General features: G+C 47.5%; 1 protein-coding gene and 1 long non-coding RNA gene across 12 annotated transcripts in view; one reads left to right on the top strand and one right to left on the bottom strand.

Annotated features, from left to right (window-relative positions):
- The window catches only part of LOC121012749 (phospholipid-transporting ATPase IB), a 651,500-nt gene that overhangs the window by 496,476 nt on the left and 134,658 nt on the right, over window positions 1–20,366 (top strand). The window lies entirely within an intron of this gene.
- LOC121012752 (uncharacterized) lies at window positions 14,203–15,001 on the bottom strand. The gene is made up of 2 exons (XR_005782276.1): window positions 14,575–15,001; window positions 14,203–14,388 (listed from the first exon to the last, which is right to left on the bottom strand). It is a non-coding gene; the product is annotated as an uncharacterized LOC121012752 (long non-coding RNA).

Raw genomic sequence — 20,366 nt, forward strand, 5'->3', positions numbered from 1 at the left:
AGTTCTGTGGAAACAGAAGGGATTGCTTAAAAAAAATGACATGGCAGATGTGATGAGAATTTGTTTGAAGGCATTTCTCTCAGGTTAAGTCACGTTCGCCAACTTACAACCTGGAACACATTTTGACAACTCAGCAGAGCTCCACGGTGGAGAGTCCACGACGATGAAGAGAGTTTGTGCCGTGGGACAGGCTGGGGGCCGGAAATGGACTCCCCCTGCTTGAGAAGTACCCGCTCCTCTCCCTCCGTCGACTGAGCAAAGCCAAGGAGCGAACTTGAAAACACGAGCTGTGTCCCCTCTCCTCTGCAGTGATGCATTCGGTGCTGCAGGTGATTCGCACAGGGTCGCAGGCCGGGTCGCCTTGGTGCGAAGCACAGAGGTGTTGTTTTGTGTGCTGGCCGTCCGTTTCTTGCATAAACATGAGGGCCAGATCATTAAATGACCCCTAGTGGAAAGTATTCTTCCACCGCTCCCCAGGGAGGAAAGCATTAAATGCCAGCACCGAGTATTGAGTATTGAGTACTGAGTTAATGTTAGATAGGCCCGGGTTTGAGACCGTTGCCATCAAAGAGGGTGGCCATCTTAATCAGACATTGCCTTCGCATGGGTCTGGGACAGGATATCACTGGAGAGCGTGATGCATCTTTCCCTCAGCTCTTCATCCGGATGCTGACGCTCCGGAGAGCCAGGGCACCTTGGGGTGGCCCACCGCCGTGCCGCCGCGAGCCTGGATAAGAGGGGCCACCATCTCAGCCCCACCTGGGAAGCTGCCCCTTGCTGTGGGACATGCCACGGCTTACCCACCCTCCCGAGCGTGTCCCACAGATGGAGGGTTTAGAACCCAGTTTATTGAGGATTTTGCATGCTCACACATAAAAGTGGTGGCGTCCCTCCGGTATTTGCTTGGTAAATGGCACTTATTATAGGACTCTTCTCAATTCATAGTACCGACCTGTCAGAAATGGTTTGGGAGCATTTTTGGGTCAAAAACTCCCCATGTAGCCTTTCAGCACAAATTCATTTTTGCCTGTGATATACCGGGTACTTTGTAGGACCTGGAGATACAACCAGGATGAGGACTAAGGGCCCGTTCCCGTGGAACTCCCATTCTGGTAACGTCAGACAGAAACCAGCGAATAACATATGAAGAGGATGAAAAATCGTTATCACACGTACGCAGAGAATTGCCAGTGACCGTGTGCTTCCTTCAGATAGGGTGCTAAGAGGGGCATCTCAAGGGAGCCGCCATCTTGGCTAGGGTTGGACTGAGAAGCAGGGGCCCCTGGTGCCCAAAGTGGGAGAGAAGGAGCCGAGCAGAAGGTGCGGAGACTGTTGTGTTCTGTGTAGAGAGCAGAGGTCGGTTTGGCTGTAGTGGGAACCGGGGAGAGTGGCGGGAAATGAGAGCAGGGGGTGAGCAGCGGCCAGATCATAGGGGGCCTTTATCAAACACACGATGAGAAACTTGGATCTTACTCTAGCTGGGATGGAAAGCCTTTGAAAAGTTTTGAGCAGGAAAATTACATGATCCGATGTACATTTTTAAAAGGTCAGCTCGGGGCGCCTGGGTGGCGCAGTCGGTTAAGCGTCCGACTTCAGCCTGGGTCACGATCTCGCGATCTCGCGGGATCTCGTGATCTCGCGGTCCGCGAGTTCGAGCCCCGCGTCGGGCTCTGGGCGGATGGCTCAGAGCCTGGAGCCTGTTTCCGATTCTGTGTCTCCCTCTCTCTCTGCCCCTCCCCCGTTCATGCTCTGTCTCTCTCTGTCCCAAAAATAAATAAACGTTGAAAAAAAAAAAAAATTTAAAGGTCAGCTCGCTGCTCCCTGGTGCTAAGAGGAGGGAGTCGATGGAGAAGAAGCAAGAGAACCAATGAGTCTTCATGGAGTTGGGATCTGGAGGAGAAGAATGGCTAACTCCCTGTTCCGTACAGGACGGTGTCTAAGGCATGACTGAATTTGGAGTCAAATGGGTAGGACGGTTAGCCTTGTGTTTGGAGGTGGGCCCAGTGAGTGGGTCCCGTTGGTGTAGTGAAGAAGGAGAGGCAGAGGGGCGAAGGGAGACAGAGTAAGGGAGACAGTTCTGGGGTTGCACAGGAACTGTCTGAAGTGGGCAACTCCCTGAGGCTGATGAGCTTTCCTGAAAACACCAAACCTCCCAAACCTCCCAAACCTCCCAAAAGGGAGAAGACACCCTTTTGCACGATTCTAGGAGCCTGGGTGGTACCAGAAGTGGCCCAAGGATGGTGTTGGGCCAGGGGATTTTGTAAGAATTGGGGTAAGGGAAGCTGAGAGTTAGCCTGACGAGGAGGAAAAGGGAAAAGGGACCAAACTGAAAGGGCCTTGGGAGTTTTGTGGGATTGGAGAATTTTTCCTGAGGAGCTCCAATAGCTTCTGTGCACGTGCAAAAGAGAAGAAAAGAAATCCCATCGTACTTGGAGCTGAGAAGTGTTATATGCATGTGTATGCCTTTAAAGGAGTTAAATTTTATACTCAGTAGATGCATATTTTATGTAAAAATTTATCATAGCTATGAATACAAATTCATAGGTATATTATATACACCTAATTTAAAATGTGGTTCTTAGAAGAAACTAAATCAACTAAACAGGACAAATTTAAATTTTTAGTCATTTTTTCCATTACTTCCCTACACAGATCTTAGAAACAGGAACAGAGTTGTTTCAGAAGTCAGTTTCTGGGAGGAGTAAGGAGGAATGCTTTAAATTGCCGTTGATCGCAAAGAAACTGGCATGGAGGGCTGAGGTTTCAGAATGAGATTAGATTTCACTCTACAGCTTATTAGCTGAGCTACAGTCACTCCGTAGCCTATTAGCTGGGAAACTATCTCCAAACAGGATATGGTGATTATTTGTAAATGATCATTGAACTGCTGATAATAGCTCATCACTGGGTACTCAGGGGAACAGCTCCTTTTAAACATGCATATAAAGACAACGTGAATGAGAATATCATAGGTACAAGCACGTAGATATCAGCTGATCTACCAGGTTGGAAGATTCCTAAGTAAAGATAATTCACAATAATTTAGATATAACAGACTGTAGATTAGGCATGTTTTAAGTAACTAGTATTTATGGAAAAGGATAACAACAAATTCTTGGCAATCAAATGAAACGAGAGCCTGGGATTCAAAAGAAGGACAGTGAAGAAGTTCACCGAACAGGAAGGGGAGATTTTCCCACTATCCTCTCTGCATTTCAAAAGGCGGATGCAGTTACAGCTAGAAGACATCATCTGAGTGTGGAGCGAGATGCTAATAGTCTGCCTTTTTTTTTTTTTTTTTTTTTTTTACTGGCAGTGAAGTTTCAGTAATATCTTTACTCCCCTCCCCAAAGCTTTGGAGAACATTGGACATTACTCGGTACAAGCAGATTGAGTTATTTGTTCGAATGACCAGCGTTTTTGAAATAGGGAGTCCAGCTTCTGTCCACAGGAATCCCCATATCTGGCGGGCAAAGAATAAATCCCATGCATCTGGATACTTCTATTTTGGATCAGGAGTATGTGAAGTAATCATTCATAACCATTTATTTGAAATACTTTGTTACATCATAGCCAGGTGGTATGCATAAAAAAAAAAAAAAAGATTTTCCAAAGTGTCTGTGCATGTTTCTCTGTAAGCATTTTGCATCATGCTTTAAAAAAAGCTCCTCTTAGGGGCGCCTGGGTGGCTCAGTCGGTTGAGCGTCTGACTTCGGCTCAGGTCATGATCTCACGGTTTGTGAGTTCGAGCCCCGCGTCGGGCTCCGTGCTGACAGCTCAGAGGCTGGAGCCTGTTTCAGATTCTGCATCTCCCTCTCTCTCTCTCTGCTCCTCCCCTGCTCACACTTTGTCTCTCTCTCAAAAGTAAATAAAATTTTAAAAAAAAAATTAAAAAAGGTCCTCTTGGAGCACCTGGGTGGCTCCGTCGGCTAAGCGTCCAGCTCTCCACTTGGGCTCAGGTCGGGATCGCGCAGTTGACGTGTTCAAGCCCCACATCAGGCTCTGTGCTGACAGCACGGAGCCTGCCTGGGAGCCTCGCTCCCCCTCTTTGTCTGCTCCTCCCCTGTGGGCACGCGGGTGCGTACATGCACGCGTTTGCTCTCGCTCTCTCTCAAAATTAAAAAAAAAGGCTCCTCATCCTGCCTTTGCCCTGGAATGTTGGTGCCCCAGGCGCTGCTGTTGAGTTTCTTCCGTCACGTCTTTTTGTTCCCATGCTGCTCTTTCACCCACTGCTCTTGGACAGTGACCCCCACTCCTTGAGCAGTGAGGACCTCCTCCCGAGCCGCAGGCCCACACTTATGGATTGAATTCGCAGCCGTTTCCACTGGCCCTTTCCTCCTAAATGTCTCCTGGTCTCTAGGCCTCTCGAAATCAACCTGCGACATTATCGACTAACTTTATGCACCTTGCACACACACACACACACACACATACGCACACACATTTGCATATGCGTGCGTGCACCGAAGGTGGGGGGGGGGGGGGGCACAGCAAAAATGAAGCTTGTTTTTCCTGCTGTAAATCCTGGCTTGGTTTCAGGTAACTCACACCAGGAACTCAGCGTCTCCCTCCTGCCCTGTCACCCTCGGCGCGAGTGGTTCTCCAGCAAGGCGGTGTCTTGCGACCCCTGACGTCGCCTTCTGACTCCTCTTCCCTTCCTACCAGCCCCGCCACTTTCCTCCTCTGCCGGAGCGCCGACCTCACCACCAGTCTGGCTGCCGCTTCCCCCTTCCTCCCCTTCATCTCAGCCCTCCCTGCAAGGTGCCTCCGGTCTCCATCGCTTCCCGCCAACCCCACCCCTACCCGCCCGGCGTGCCTGCTTCCATCCTGGGCCCTCAGAATCTGTTCTCATCCCAGCCACCTGAGTGATCCTTTCAGAACCTGAATGGCTCGCGTCAGCGTCTACGCAGAAGCCTCCCGGGGCCTCCCGCCTCATTCAGACTGAGTCCTTGTCGTGGTCCGTAAGGCCACTCCTGACCGTTCTCTGTTACGGCCCTCCTCACACGCTCTTGTCAACCACAGCGGTCTTGTCCGACCACCCAGGCCTCAAGGCTGGAGGTCTTGCCGGGCCCTTTGCCGACAGCCCTCTTGCTCAGAAATTAGTGTCCTGCCTCGTCGTTCTTTCCGTGCTCAATTCTTCCTCATAGCTCTGCCCACCTTCCGGTCTAACACATAAGGCGCGTGTGTCTTCGATGTGTCTTCCCACACAAAGAAGCTTTGTGAGTCTGCAATTTTGGTTTAGTCCCTGTCGAATTCTCGGCTTAAAATAATAGGAAGTAAACAGATAGTTTCAAAATAAATGAATGGGAGTCATCTGGGGAGCATTTAAAAACACGGTTGTGGGGCGCCTGGGTGGCGCAGTCGGTTGAGCGTCCGACTTCAGCCAGGTCACGATCTCGCGGTCCGTGAGTTCGAGCCCCGCGTCGGGCTCTGGGCTGATGGCTCGGAGCCTGGAGCCTGTTTCCGATTCTGTGTCTCCCTCTCTCTCTGCCCCTCCCCCGTTCATGCTCTGTCTCTCTCTGTCCCAAAAATAAATAAATGTTGAAAAAAAAAAAAAAAACACGGTTGTGCAAACTCCACCTCAGACCTAATGAGTCAGCACCTCGGGGCGTGCGGTTCAGAAGTTGCTCTTTTTCCAAGGTCCCCTGGTTGGGAGCCACTGCGGCCGGAGAGCTTTCGGAAGCCGCAGGTGTCCCCAGCTTCAAACCCTCAAGTGCCTTCCATTTTCCCGCGGAGTCGTGCCCAGACTCCGTGAGGTGACAGTCAAGGCCCTGGGCCAGTCAGACCCCTGGGGGACTTTTCAGCCTGCTTCACTCGCCTCTCGCCTCTCGCGCCTTTTCTCTGCTAAAGTGGCATGCTCCTCTCGATTCGCCGAATTGCTCGTGGTTAAAGTTTTGATTCAAATGTCAGTGGTTAAGCATAGTTTCCCTGTTTACCCTCATTTCTCCACAACCATCCCAGTGATTGTGGGTCACTTTTATGGCGCGTTGTGTGTCGTATCCATGACCTACTCTTTCAGAATTGGCCTCCTCGGGGCACCTGACTGGCTCAGTCAGAAGAACATGATACGCTTGACCTTGGGAGTTCTGAGTTCGAGCCCCATGTTGGGTGTGGAGATGACTTAAATGAATAAAACTTTAAAAAAAAAGAATTGGACGACTCCCCATGAGGCTCTAAATTACTACAAGACGACAGCGACTTCCTTTGCTTGGTCCTCAACATCTAGCAAACTGTTAGACGCAGTTCTTCCCGTGCACCCGAACAGAAATTATCTTAATGATGTGAGATACCTTCACTGGGTTTTCTTGAGTATTGAGCACTAGACATCTGCACGGATATGGACAGACGGGCACAGCTAAGCAGACGTGCGTTGAGTCCAGCCCTGGGCCCTCGGTCCCCTTCTGCTATTGCCAATCGTCCGCCTTCTCGTGCTCCCAGTTTTGATGTCTTAACTACCGTGTCTCTCGGCAGGCCACCTCCTTAGGCACTTAAAGAAACGGTTTTAAAGGAAGATTTCCTCGTGTGATCCCTTGTGCGCTCGTTTCTAAACAGACAAGCTTTTCTCTTCCTCTCCAGATTCAGCCTCTCTTCCTGTTTTCTGATTCTGTCTTCCATCACTGCTTGGTGGACCTTGATTCTGCTTTCATCCCCGTTCACGCTCTCGCTCTCATCTCTGTCGCTCCCGTGTCTCTGTCTCCCTCGCCTCCCGTCTTTTAATACTTTGGTCTCTCCTATCATTTGAAAAGTGAGAACAGCGGAGTAAAAAGTCCGGCCGTCCCTCTGCTGACCTCCGCCTGCTGTGTCTCCCTTCTGTCGCTTCGCTCTCCTCTGCTGGCGAATTGGGGGGGGGGGTGTCACCAGCTGCCGCGGGACCCCAGACCCTGTGCCCGTTGCCCACCCTGGTCCTCCTCTGCCTGCTGGCGCGAAGCGTCAGCCTCTGGCCGTCTGCTTCCCTGAAGGGCACTTGAGAGGCTCCTGTGAGACGGTGCTGCCCTGGGTCCCCTTTCTGCCCCTTCCATCTCATCCCCTCTCCCCGTCTGCCTGCATAGCCCTGCCCGGCTGCTGCACCGTGGATGACAAAAGTGGCAAGAAAGCCTGGGGCCAAGGAAACCTCATTCAACGCTCCCGTGGCTGGTTCCCAAGTCTGGGTCCTTTTGTCTTTGTTCTTCGCTGCCACCCCTCAGGAAAACCTGTCTCTGAAAAGGGGCCGGTCACCTCCACTCTCTGTCCCTTCCAGCTGCCCGCCTGACGTGCTGTGTCCTGATCTTCACCCTTGCAAGTCTAAACCTTATCTTCTCTCTCCCTCACCCCCTTTCAAATAGATTTTCCCTAATTTCTCTGCTCCTGTCTTTCTTCTTCCGGCCCGTGTCCCGAGCCTCTGATCATCTCACGGGCCCCCTCCTCTATCTGCCCTTCACAGTTGATCAGTCTCCACACCTCCTTGCCTCTCCTCCCCTCCCCCCACCATCACCTTCGTATCCTTTATTGCTTCGGGTCTTCCCGCCTTCAGTCTCTCCCGGGAGGGTGCACACAACGGACAACCGTGCCCAAAGTCCCGCTGTCACTCAGCCGCGGGGATTCCGGTAACGCCACCCAGATCTAGGCTCTCCGCAGCCTGTCCCACTTGGCGGATTCCCCGGCACCCCACTGGGGTCCTTTCTGCACTCTCATGAATGCTTCTCTTCCCTGATGAAATGCTCTGCCCTCTTCTCCTCGCCTCCCCAGAGCTGCCCTTTCTTCACATTCTCGTTCCTTTGGGAGTACTCCCTCCCCAGGTTTTTGCTTCTTCTCCTTCATTACTGAGATGACAAAACGAGAGCCTCAGGACAGGTTCTCTGCCGTGAGCTGACAGTCCTGTGCGCTTCCCTGACGAGGCCTCAGAACTTGGTCTGTTCCTCCCACAGTGCCCTTAATAAACATGTTTTGTTGACGAGCCATCAAAACAGGGTAGAAAACACTCAGAGAACTGGTATACAGCTGCATCCCAACAAATGATAACTTTGAAGAGGAAGTAAACTAAAATCAAACTCCCAGTTTGACGACCATTTACGATCACTTGGAATCTTGGCCACCTCAGTGGGTTTCTCCATGATGGAGGTCTTAGATTTCTCTCTCTTGCTTTTTTTATCTGTGCAGTAGAAGGGCCTATTGACTCAAGCGTTCAACAGTCACTTCGGGATACCTACGATGGGGATGTGTGGATGTCTTTCAGCTGCGCAATAGCCAGTGACATTTTCTGAAGACAGAGACCTTATCGATTAGCAGGCCTCTCAGGGATTTTTTTTTTTCCAATTTTCTTTTTGCCATTACAGTCTTTCTTTATACACCCACCCCCTTTGTATGGTCCTAACTTCTAATCTAAGTCTAGGCCCCCATGCTTTCAGCTATCGTACGTCATACTATGCTCTTTTTTTTTTTTTAATTTCATTTGAGGAAGGGGGCAGACACATGGGTTTGGGGTGGGGGGCGGGAGAGAGAGAGAGAGAGAGAGAGAGAGAGAGAGAGAGAGAGAGAGAATCCTAAGCAGTCTCCACGCTCAGCATGGAGCCCAATGTGGGGTTCGATCCCAAAACCCTGGGATCGTGCCCTGAGCCGAAATCAAGAGTTGGACACTGAACCAACTGAGCCACCCAGGCAGCCCCATCATACTACACTCTTAAACAAGCACAGTAGAATATGGAGTCCGTAGAGATTCTGTCTGAGTTCTGGGATGGACCAAAGCATGGAATGCTAGAGCCGGCTCTTCATATAGAAGCTGAGGTCTTCTAGGTTCTTCCCAGGAGTGAAACAGTCCTACTGCACTGCTTTTTTTTTTTTTTTTTTATTCTAAGACCTTTTATCCTAAGACCTATTCTATATCCTTGGCAGATTTATTCAGATGAAGGTTCTGTGATAACACATCAACTCTGTGGTCTAGTACCTCGCTTGTCAAACTCTTGTAATTAAAATAACTTGTATAAATACTGTGACTTGAGATCAAGCTTAGAAATCTCATTTAGAGATAACTCTTTAATGCCTGATGGTTTCCTCCCGAGATAACACTGTATTTGCTCCCATGTCTGTTCCAGCAGATCTTTTAGTGGAACAGTTTCAGTAATGTCTGGAAGTCACCAATTACGACGTGCTTGCAGCCTGTGCAACTGTATTCTGTGCACGCTGGGCTGTGGTAACAGTGACTTAGTTTCACTACATTGCGCATAGTTTCACTCATCGGGTTGTCGTGTCCAGGCCCGCACTTGGACACTTTTTCATCTTTGCAACCTGTCTCCCGAGGAAGTAACGAAGCGGTGACTGGCCTCCCTGTTCAGAACGGACGAGGGTGTCCCTGAGGCCTCCAGTCCCCCTAGGTGTCTTGTAACAGCATTCCACAACAGCTGTTCTGTTTTAAGGCTCAGTGCCCTCAACAAATTCCAGACGCCCCACGGCTGCAGCAGTTGCTCAATGGTGACTTCAGGGTTCACTTGGTTCAGGTCTCAAGGGGACGGAGTCAAAGCTGACATGACTTACTGTTCAGGCAACAGTTTCCAAAGAGAGAAAACATTTCAGATGCCAACTAACCGCTGCTTTCTTCCAAAGAAGAGGACTTTAGAGGAACGGCTCTCTTTCAGGCAGTCGTGATCCTGGTTCCATTTGCTTGGACGGCATTTTAGTTTCCCGGCCCTTTCGTACTGGGGACGCTTGACCCAACGGTTTTGATTTTTTGCGTGTGATACTTTTATTTTTTTTTTTTATTTAAAAAAAATTTTTTTTTCAACGTTTTTATTTATTTTTGGGACAGAGAGAGACAGAGCATGAACGGGGGAGGGGCAGAGAGAGAGGGAGACACAGAATCGGAAACAGGCTCCAGGCTCCGAGCTATCAGCCCAGAGCCCGACGCGGGGCTCGAACTCACGGACCACGAGATCATGACCTGGCTGAAGTCGGACGCTTAACTGACTGCGCCACCCAGGCGCCCCGCGTGTGATACTTTTAAATAACAAGTCCGTAAAGTAGAAAATATTATTTGGATGATAAGAGGAGCAAACAGTGTTAAGGATTATTTTAAAAACTATCTCGTTCATGGCTTGCCTTGAACTTTGAGGATGTTTGTTTATCTGTATTTAATACAGTAATTTGTTTATCTGTATTTAATACAGTAATATCTGTATTTAAATCTGATTCATTTGGGGCGCCTGGGTGGCTCAGTCAGTTAAACGTCCAACTCTTGATTTCAGCTCAGGTCCGTGATCTCATGGTTTGTGAGTTTGAGCCCTGCATCAGGCTCTGTGCTGTCAGCTGGAGACTACTTGGGATGCTTTCTCTCTCTCTCTCAAAAATAGGTAACTAAACATTAAAAAAATAAATCTGACACATTTTAGCTGAGTATGAAAGCTTTGCAGATACACTTTGAAGTTGTTGACTTATTTCTTATAATTTGTTTAGTTTATTAAAAAGAAAATTCTGGGGGCGCCTGGGTGGCGCAGTCGGTTAAGCGTCCGACTTCAGCCAGGTCACCATCTCACGGTCCGTGAGTTCGGGCCCCGCGTCGGGCTCTGGGCTGATGGCTCGGAGCCTGGAGCCTGTTTCCGATTCTGTGTCTCCCTCTCTCTCTGCCCCTCCCCCGTTCATGCTCTGTCTCTCTCTGTCCCAAAAATAAATAAACGTTGAAAAAAAAAATTAAAAAAAAATAAATAAATAAAAAGAAAATTCTGAGTAAACATCAGTGTTATTAGAGTTATAATTAAATTATTCCAGGTAATAGTTTCACAAGCTTAATGACATGCGTTCCCAGAATAATGCAGCTAATAAAAAATATAATTATGACTAACCATGTCATATTTTGTATTCTAATCATTTTAACCATTTTTAAGTGTACAATACAGTACATTGATAATGTTGTACAACTATCACCATGATCCACTTCCAGAATTTTTTTTTATCATCCCAGTCAAAACCTCTGAAATAATTCCTCATTCTCTCTTGTCCCCAGCTCCTATGATATTTTCCCTAAGAATTTGCCTAGACGAGGCACCTCATATGTAAGGTGGAATTATACAATATTGGCCCTTTGTGTCTAGCTGATTGCACTTAGCATGATGTATCCAAGGCTCATCCATGTTGTGGCACATGTCAGGATTTCCTTCCTTTTTAAGGTCGAATAACATGACTCCACTGAATGTTTCGTAGAAGAAGAACTCTTGCTTGACCCTCCTAGGGTCCCCTGCCCGAGTCTGCTAATTAAGCTGACAGATTAACAGGAGAGAAGCATACACATGTATTTATGTAACTTTTATGTCACATGGGAACCGTCATAAGGACATAAAGGCCCAAAGAAATGGTTAAACCCGAATGGTTCTACACCAGGTTTGGTGAAGAGTGGAAAGTCATGGAAAGTTATGATAGGGCGCAGGGTCCGAGCTAAGTGTAAGAAACTGGGGGGCATTTAGCGAGGTCTGTTGTCTGGATTCTTTGCAGTGGGTCCACGAGTGGAGGGAGGAGACCCCATTTTCTCAAACGCCTTCAGCTTAAAATTAATGTGCCTGGGTGCCATATTTCCAGGCAGCATGTCTTAAACCCCGCCACGGTATACTCCATTGCGTTTCTTAATTCATCCGTGGATGAACATTTGTGTTGTTGTTTCCACTTTTTGGCCATTGGGAACAATACTGCTGTGGACATTGGTGCGCAGGTTTCTGTTTTAGCATCGATCTCTCTTGCAATGTGCCTTCCTCTTTCCCTTGTGATAGGAAACACTAAATATTTCTTCCAAAAGTGGTCCAGGCCTGGCTTGTTTTCTTCTTCCCAAATGAAACAATCGTTCAGTGGGTATAAGCTTCCTGTTGGGAGGTTTAGGCTGACTAGAGAATTGTGTCTTCGTGTCTCATTGCAAACACCATCTTAAGGTAACCACAGGGCCATTCACAGAACTCTGGAATGATTAAGTAAATATGAAAAGAAGACTAATTATCCCCCTTAGATAAGGCTGGGAGATTTGTGCAGAGAGGTGTTTATGTCAGTGCGGTGTCTTGCTTGTGGACAAAAGATTCCCCTGTTTTCCAGGAAGTTTGCCTCCCAGACCCGGTCAGTCATGAATCTTCCTGGGGCCGTAGCCCCTTGAATCGCCTTGTCCAGGCTGTGGTGCTCCAGGCCAGGTGGTCCCCCGGGACAGCGTGCCCTGGGCTTCTGAGATTTATGCAGAACCAGTTGAAGCCCAAATATCTATCACTTTCCTAGCCACCCGTGGGAGCCTAGCCCGAGTTAGGTGGAAGGCAGTAGATGGTGTTAACCAGACTCAGATTTTTTTTTCCCCCCTCTTAATTCCTGTGTTTGAAAAACAGGAGCAAAATGTGTCTTCTGTATTTAGCTTGTGCTTAGATCTGTATTGGGGCCTGACGAATGTGTTCCTGTTGTTGTCCTTCCAGTTACTTAGGAAAACAAACTGTTTTGCTCGCAAGGTTGAATGAAGGTGGTGGTCTTTGCTCAGTATCGTGGAATATTAATACATTAACAACAACTGAGCTTATAATAAAGAACGGTGACCTTTCAAATGATCTGAACTGTCTGCTGTATGTCACATTTTACCTTTTTAGAGAAGTGCTAATTCATGTTAAGTCCGCCTGAGAGATTTGTCTAATGAGCAGATTAAACATGAGGGATGATTATCCCTCTCTTCATTTTTTTTTTTTTTTTTTTTAAAGGAAGGGCTTCTTGTGATGGCCCTCTGCTATTTGGCACAGGAACACAGAGGGGTCTTTTTAAAATTACCCCTGCAGGGTCACTGGGACCCAAGCTGTTTGCTTCATTAAACCCTGGTGGCTTCCTTAGAGCCAGCACCCACCCCCTCCCAAACAGCCCGGACACAATTGTATCTAAATTAGCATCTGACTGCCTCCCCCCAACCCTTCCCTCCCTTTTTAAGCTCCATCGGACAGGGATTGGCAAAGATGTTAATTGGTTGGGCCTGGCTCAGAACAATGGACTTGCCAAGACGACAAAAGGACTAATGTTTCTTTCAATATGCACCCAGATTCACATTAAGTACCTCTTTTAATTACCAGGAATTATTGTAATGCCTGGTCAATGGAATAATTGACCCTCAACAGCCAGCGCTGCCGCGCACTAAATAATGGCACCGGCCTCGTCAGAGTAGCAGGTTCGAGGGTGATTTGGAGGGACTGAAGAGAGATTTTCTCAGCCAGCGCTCTGGGAAGTTCCAAGGCAGCCCAGTGGGAGCCCCAGAGAGGGGACTCATTTGGGCTTACCCAGGAGGAAATATGCTGAGAGCCATTAGGATTTTATCCTCTGCCTCCTAAAGGGGTGCGTAAAGGAATGAGTTAGGAGTGTGAAAGAAATTAGTCGGTAGCTTGGCAGTTTAGGACTCATGTGGTCAGTGAGAGGCCCCAGTGCAGGTGGAAGTGTCCCAAACTTCCTCCACCCAGGAAGGTTCCTTTCCAGCCCACACCACAGTTCCGCCCTCCCTTTTTAAAAAGGGACATTTTGATTTCAAATGTGGGGTCAAATGAATCCCCAAACTTGGTATCATCTCATTCTCTATTATCACAAATCGTTAGATACCTTACAAATCATTATCACAAATCATTAGATATCTCACAAGTAATTTTGTGCCGTATTGAGGTTCGCAGAGAATGTGTTTTTAAAAAATTGACTATGTCCGGATGGGATCGAACAGCATAGTATACACTACCTGGGAGAATCCTTACTTTGCGGTTGATGTCCTAATTCTAAGCAAGGTTAGATTTTTAATTTTTTTGAGGGCTCTCGAGTGCACACACACAGGGGAGGGGGAACAGAGAGAGAGAGAGAGAGAGAGAGAGAGAAAGAGAATATCTTAAGCAGGCTCCACGCTCAGCGAGGAGCCCGACTCAGGGCTCAATCCCATGACCCCGGGATCATGACCTGAGCAGAAATCTAGAGTCGGGACTGAGCCACCCAGGAGCCCCAAGGTTAGATTTTAAACTACCATCCCCCGATCCCCATTATAATGTCCACCTATCCACCGAGGTTACCTTGTGTTGGGCGTTTTGCATGGAGCTTTTACTGAGTGATCGTAACCACTCAGTCTAAGTAGTAGTGTTTGTGAGGCTGCTGAAATGTCATAGCTGGGCACTGTCACCGTTGAGGTCAGTCAGAACTGAGTCCTAATCTTAACCGAGCTGCAGTCAACCAATGTGACCTTTAAATAAGATGCTAAAATGCCCAGACTTAAGTTTCATCCATCGTTTTATTCAATATAGCACCAGGTAAAGAGTAGCACCCGCTGTGTTGCCTATTATAATTATTGCCCCCAAGACTGCATAGCCAGGAAATGATGGAGGTACAATCTGTACTGACTGTTTTTTGACTCCTAAAGCTTGTGCCTTTCCAGGATGCCCTATCACCGATCCATCCCTAGAGTTTAAGAGAAAATATGAATATGCTTCAAAAATGGTGAAAAATAAAACAGCAGTGCTTGCTTTCATCTTTAAAAACAGTAGATGAGAAAAAAATTTCAAATATAACGGAAAGTTTCACAAATACATTGTGATCTTGGCCAGGAAATTATTTTTCCGTACATAACACTAGAAATTCATTTACCTCTAGCAAGTTTCAATCGGGGAAAGGAAAACATTCGAGTATTCACTGCTGGTTCTCAAGATAGATGTGTTTTTCCCATGAAGGAAAGGTACAATGTCCAAAGAGATCGTACAGGCACATGCTGACACCCGAACTTGACAGAAAGGATCGTTTAAGTTCAAATGCCTCAATTAGAGGTTGATTTTTGTATTTGTTTGGATGTTTGATCTGGTGAGTAGGTTCACTTTTTAAGAAGTAAGTTCTCTTAGGTTCCGTGGATAAATATAAAAAATGACTAAACAAAACACCACCACCACCACCACCAACAGCATCTGCATTTCTTGCAGTGATGGGAGTTAGGGCTTTGATGTAGACTGCCAAGTCTTTTGGAACTTCTCCTTGAGAAGCTTCAGTTTTTATCATGGAGAGTGGACTCTTGGGTGGGAAACATTCTGGTCCAGCTTTACTGTTCCCTAGTTCTGAGTCCTTGGGCAGTTTAACTGTAAAAGAATAGAAGATGACCTCCTACAACTCAACAAGTCAACCTGTAAAATAACCATCCCAACACCGACCGAGAGACGTCGCAGTCATGATCTCGCTTGATATCTGTGCTCTTATATGTTCACGGCCACCTCCTACTTCCTAAAACTTCTTTCTTCTCTCTTAACACCCAAATTATTTCCCTTGCCTAAGTTCCTATCTGTGTCTTTCCACCTCCTTGCTGGTTCTTCTTTTCCTTTCTGGCCATTACGTGTGGTGTCCCTCAGAGTTCAGTTGAGTCCTTCACTAACTTGTTATCACTTCCTGTGGCCACCTCATCCATCGCCATGCCCCAACCAAATAGAAATATTTACGCTGCAGATATAAATCCCTAACCCTCACCTCTTCCTGAGTACCAGACTCACATTTCTAAGACCCTCTTCACACTCCCCACCCCAACACTCAACATACTCAAAATTCAGACTCATTGCCTATAACCTATGGGCTTAATGCATCATTGTTCATTTCTGTGCTTCGACACGGTACATGGGATTTTTCTTCCACTCTCGCTACTCCCTGACCTACAAGCCATCTTTTCCTAATCCTGTCCTTCTCTTCGTCAATACGTCTGGCAAATCCGCTTCTCTCCGTGTTCTCAACTGCCCTCACGATGGTTGTGATGTCATCACCTTCTGTTCGACTCTAGAAGCTACTGTGGATGATCTCCATGTCATAACCTCCTTCACTCCAGGCTTTACACCAGAGTGCAAACTTGTGGCTGCTTAGAAACTTGTTAAGGGCCCCGCTTCCCTACCGAGTGATCTCAAACTCCTTGGAAGGGCTTTCAGGAGCCTCACAATGGAGCCTTTCTGTACCCTGTTTGCTACCTCTTTTTTTCTCACTACACCCTGTGCAGAAACATGCAGCATATTTCCAAGCTTCTGGTTATGCTGTCCCCCCTATGGAATGGCCTCCTTCCTCCTCCCTCGACTGTTAAGATTTCGCTCACGTTTCAAGGACCAAACCCTTATCATTTGTCAGTGTTCCATCATGATAGGGATTTCTACCTACGTGACGTTTTCTCCAGACTTCCAGCAAAATTCATTTCTTTCTTCATCCCAGCCCACAGCTCATGGTCATTTTTGCTGGAAGAACATCTGTTCTGCTTTGTTAGCATCAAGGGATTGTATATCCGAGTCTAACCGGGAATCCAGAAGCTAGGCTAATTATTTAAAATCGCGTGTTTTAATTCAAAGAATCGGTTGCAGAGGCAATACAAGGTCCGAGAGAGAACGTGGAGGTGAACCCCCACAGAAAGTGCCCCCCGCCCTAGGCTGCAAGGCCAAAGGGAATACATGGTAGTATGGGCCTAGTAGCTGGGTCACCCTGCGGGAGTGGTCTGTCCCGGCAGGGAGCAAGATCCCCAGGGGAAGCGGGGCCGCTTCTGGAGACTGCAGGCAGAGGGGAGAGATCCTGGCTTCTGCCTTCTCACCCTCTAATCTCTTGCCAGAGCTCTGCTGGCAGAGCCCAGTTGGGCCCCCCCCCCGGAGCATGCAGCCTGCAGGGGTCAGGCCGGTGAGACAGAGCAGAGCAGGGATTTGAGCGCAGCAGAGACCCAGCACTGGCACGGGTTACGTCCGTCTCGGAACATATTTAGAGCGGCTTAAAAACAGGGACTTGATCTGACGTGCTTTTGTAACCGTACTGCCCAGCACCAAGAAGGTTTCATAAATATTTAGTGAATCGAAATGAGCTCTAAAGTGTCCTTCCAAGCCTAAAATCATGCTTTCACTCCCCATGCATTGCCTCCATTTATCATAACGTTGAAACAAAAACACGCAACATCTCCATGAAATTTTTCTTGATCACATCGCCGACTTGTGCGTAGTTATTTACTTAAACCCCGGCTGCAGTTCAGTCTTCGACCCTGTTCCTTTATTACCCTCGAGCCGGTGCTATTTATCAGCTCGGGGTCGGTTTTGAAACCTTTTCCACCAACTGGGAGTCAGATTAAAATACAGGAAGGGAAGTGGAGACATTGATTTGAGAAATGCTAACAATGTGAGGGGGGAAAAGGGGGAACAGAAAGCGTTGTTGCGGGCAGTTTTCACATAACTCGTCCTAAATGTGCCTTTGAACAGGCTCCCACGCTGGTCTGTGGCCAGGCTCCCCCGCGCCCCCCAGAAGAGACGTTGAGGAGCGTGGCGGGCTCCCCGTGGGCGACGCCCAGCAGGTCTCAGGCGGAAGGCTCGGTAGCCGGTCCCTGCCTGCCTTTTTAAGTTGTCTTGCCCTCTCTTTGGAGCCATTCCAAAGAAGAAAGGCGTCACCACGGCAGCACCCGGGGGCCTGGCGTTGGGATGCACGCACCTTCCGAGATCGCGTCGCCTCTCGCTTAGGAAGCCGCTTCCGGCCTTCCTCTTCTGATGGCACCTGCCTGCGGCAGGTCTAGACGGGATGGGCTAGACCCCGGGTTACAGCCTCGCACGCGTCACGGGGTCTATCTAATGTTTGAGACGGTGGCCGAGCAGAGCCAGAAGAAATCTTAAGGAACATCCCGAGCCCTTTGTTTCCTGGTGAGGAAATGGAAGCTCAGGGAAAGGTCCCTCTTCCGCCACACACGCCCCAGAAGTTGTTTGAAACCCTCACCTTGAACATTATGTCGCAGTGTTGTCAGTGTCATTAATCAATTTGCTTGTCCTTTCTACGTGTCTCCTCTTATTTTGAATTGAATTGTAGGCTTTTTTTTTTTTTTTTCTTTCTGTATGCCTCCTTTATTGGCTTCTTTTGGGTTTGGACTCCGAGATCTCCAGACAATGTCCCGGGCCCATGTTTCCTGTTTTGTTTTGTTTTTCTTTTTTTACCCCAGCACCCATGTCCTTCTTTCTCTTCAGTCCACTTGCTCTCACCCCCAGTGCCTCAACTCTCACACTCGTTCTGACGTTTCACTGCATGAACAGATTGTACTCAGCTCAAAAGGGTTGCAGCTGGCGGCACCCAGGTGGCTCGGGTAAGCGTCCAACTTCGGCTCAGGTCGTGATCTCACGGTTCGTGGGTTCGAGCCCCGCGTCGGGCTCCGTGCTGACAGCTCGGAGCCTGGAGCCCCGCTTCGGATTCTGTGTCTCCCTCTCTCCCTGCCCCTCCCCAGCTTGCACTCTGTCTGTCTCTCTCAATAATAAACATTAAAAAAAAATTTTTTTTTAAAGAAAAGGCTTGCAGCTAAGCACACACACCTGATAGCAACCTCTACACGTAGGTAGAATTTCCGTGTCTTTGAGATCATCATCCAGTTCAGCTCCTGGCCAGAGCTGTGGTCTCCTCTGTCCTAGAGCAGTATGGACACAGTTCATCAAAGCTGACCCCAGATGTTCAGCATGATGACGTTACAATATTCTCATTTTCTCCCTTCCCATTTCTTCCCTTCCCTTCCTTTCCTTTCTCCCCATTTAAAGACTCTGTAAACCTGTGGAGGACCAATTTTATCTTTAATTCTGCAGGTTAGATCAGTAGATGTCTAATTCAAGCCAAATACTAGTTGTTTTTGGGGCGCCTGGGTGGCGCAGTCGGTTAAGCGTCCGACTTCAGCCAGGTCACGATCTCGCGGTCCGTGAGTTCGAGCCCCGCGTCGGGCTCTGGGCTGATGGCTCAGAGCCTGGGGCCTGTTTCCGATTCTGTGTCTCCCTCTCTCTCTGCCCCTCCCCTGTTCATGCTCTGTCTCTCTCTGTCCCAGAGATAGATAAACGTTGAAAAAAAAAAAAAAAAAAAAAAACAAATACTAGTTGTTTTAATTGATCAGATCTGTCCTTCACAGTAACCCTAAAGTGCTGGTTTTAGTGTCCATTACTTTATGAAGAAATTGAGAGAGAGATTGATTGATTGATTGATTAACTTACCCAGCATCACAGAGATATTAGCTACACAGCTGTGGTTCAGTCCTAGGTGTGACTGATTTCAGACCTGCTCACTGTATGATATTATGACGCAGATGGCTATGTCAACCAGAATTCATATAAGTAACTATAATTTCAGGAACAATCACTAATTAATATTGACATAAATTATTTGCTAGAAAATTCTATCTTGGTAAAGCTTAAAAATAACCTGGCTTCTATGCTGGTAACTATTTAAGGAAATGTGTATCTTTTCCCTCCTTGTAAATATAAAAATAATTTCTTCATAATGGCGTGTATTATTTTAAAATGTGAGTTGATAGCTCATAGCAATGAACTATAATAGAATAAGAGACCTTATTTGATTCTAAGATTTCTTCAGTATTGCAGAATACATTTTCAATCCTTGAGTATTAGCCCTCCCCCCACCCAATTGTTGACCGTGAAGAAAGAAGATGAGAGAAAATAAGAGAAGGCAGATGTTTAAAGAGAATAATTATCTGTAGAAGGACATATGTTTTTAGATTCAGTGAATTCATCTTTTATGAAGTGGAAATCCTGGCCAAACCACATAAATGGACTTAAACTGACTGCCAGATAAGGAGCATTTTAGACACGAAAAGGCACTGCTACAGCCTGAAGGATAGGTTTCCCAAAACATTCTGATAAAAGCAAAATACTTCAAGATGCTAGAGGTGCGTGAGTGATAGATAGGAGGTTTTCTCGGGAAGGACATCAGTTACTAAGATAGAGGAAGGGAAATTTGTAACGGGAAGTGAGGAAGCCAAAATGTTGTATTTGTGGATTGGGCTCTGCAGGCCTCCAACCACGTGATGTTCCCAATCACAAAGTTACTTTTTGCTGGTGACTGCATGGTTGCACAAAGCGCCAGATCCCTGGGTAAACGGGAGAAAAAGACCCACCAACGTGGTGTAGAGCATTCGACAGTGTGAAAACTATGTCTGTTGCCTGTGGACACTAAAGGGAAACGTAGAAAAGAGAGCCCACTCTCCAATCAGAAGGGGATGAGCCGAAGTCTACATGATACGACAGTGCTTTATTTTATTTTATTTTATTTTATTTTATTTTATTTTATTTTATTTTATTTTATTTTTACAAGGGCTTCTTTTAAGATTTTTTCTGATTTGTGAAAGTTTGAGGACCCCCCCCCCCGCCCCAGGTTAACGAATCAGTACACGGAAGATTAGGGCCCAGTGGAGGCAAGAACAGCATGAATTCCAGTGTCACCATCGGGACTTGTCTTCCATTCCTCCCAGCAGCCTGTCGCTGGACATTTCATTTCACTTTGTCCCCCACTCGTAATCTGATGTTAGGAGGTACTATATTTGTTACTGTGATGATTTTAAGTTAACTGCCCTTGTATTCTTCGTAATAAGAAAGCACATTGCTATCTAGGGTTTAGTACTGGAATGGAGCGTTAAGCAG

The sequence above is a fragment of the Herpailurus yagouaroundi genome, unplaced genomic scaffold (assembly GCF_014898765.1).
Source record: "Herpailurus yagouaroundi ecotype Mexico unplaced genomic scaffold, PumYag 197, whole genome shotgun sequence".
Lineage (NCBI taxonomy): Eukaryota > Metazoa > Chordata > Mammalia > Carnivora > Felidae > Herpailurus > Herpailurus yagouaroundi.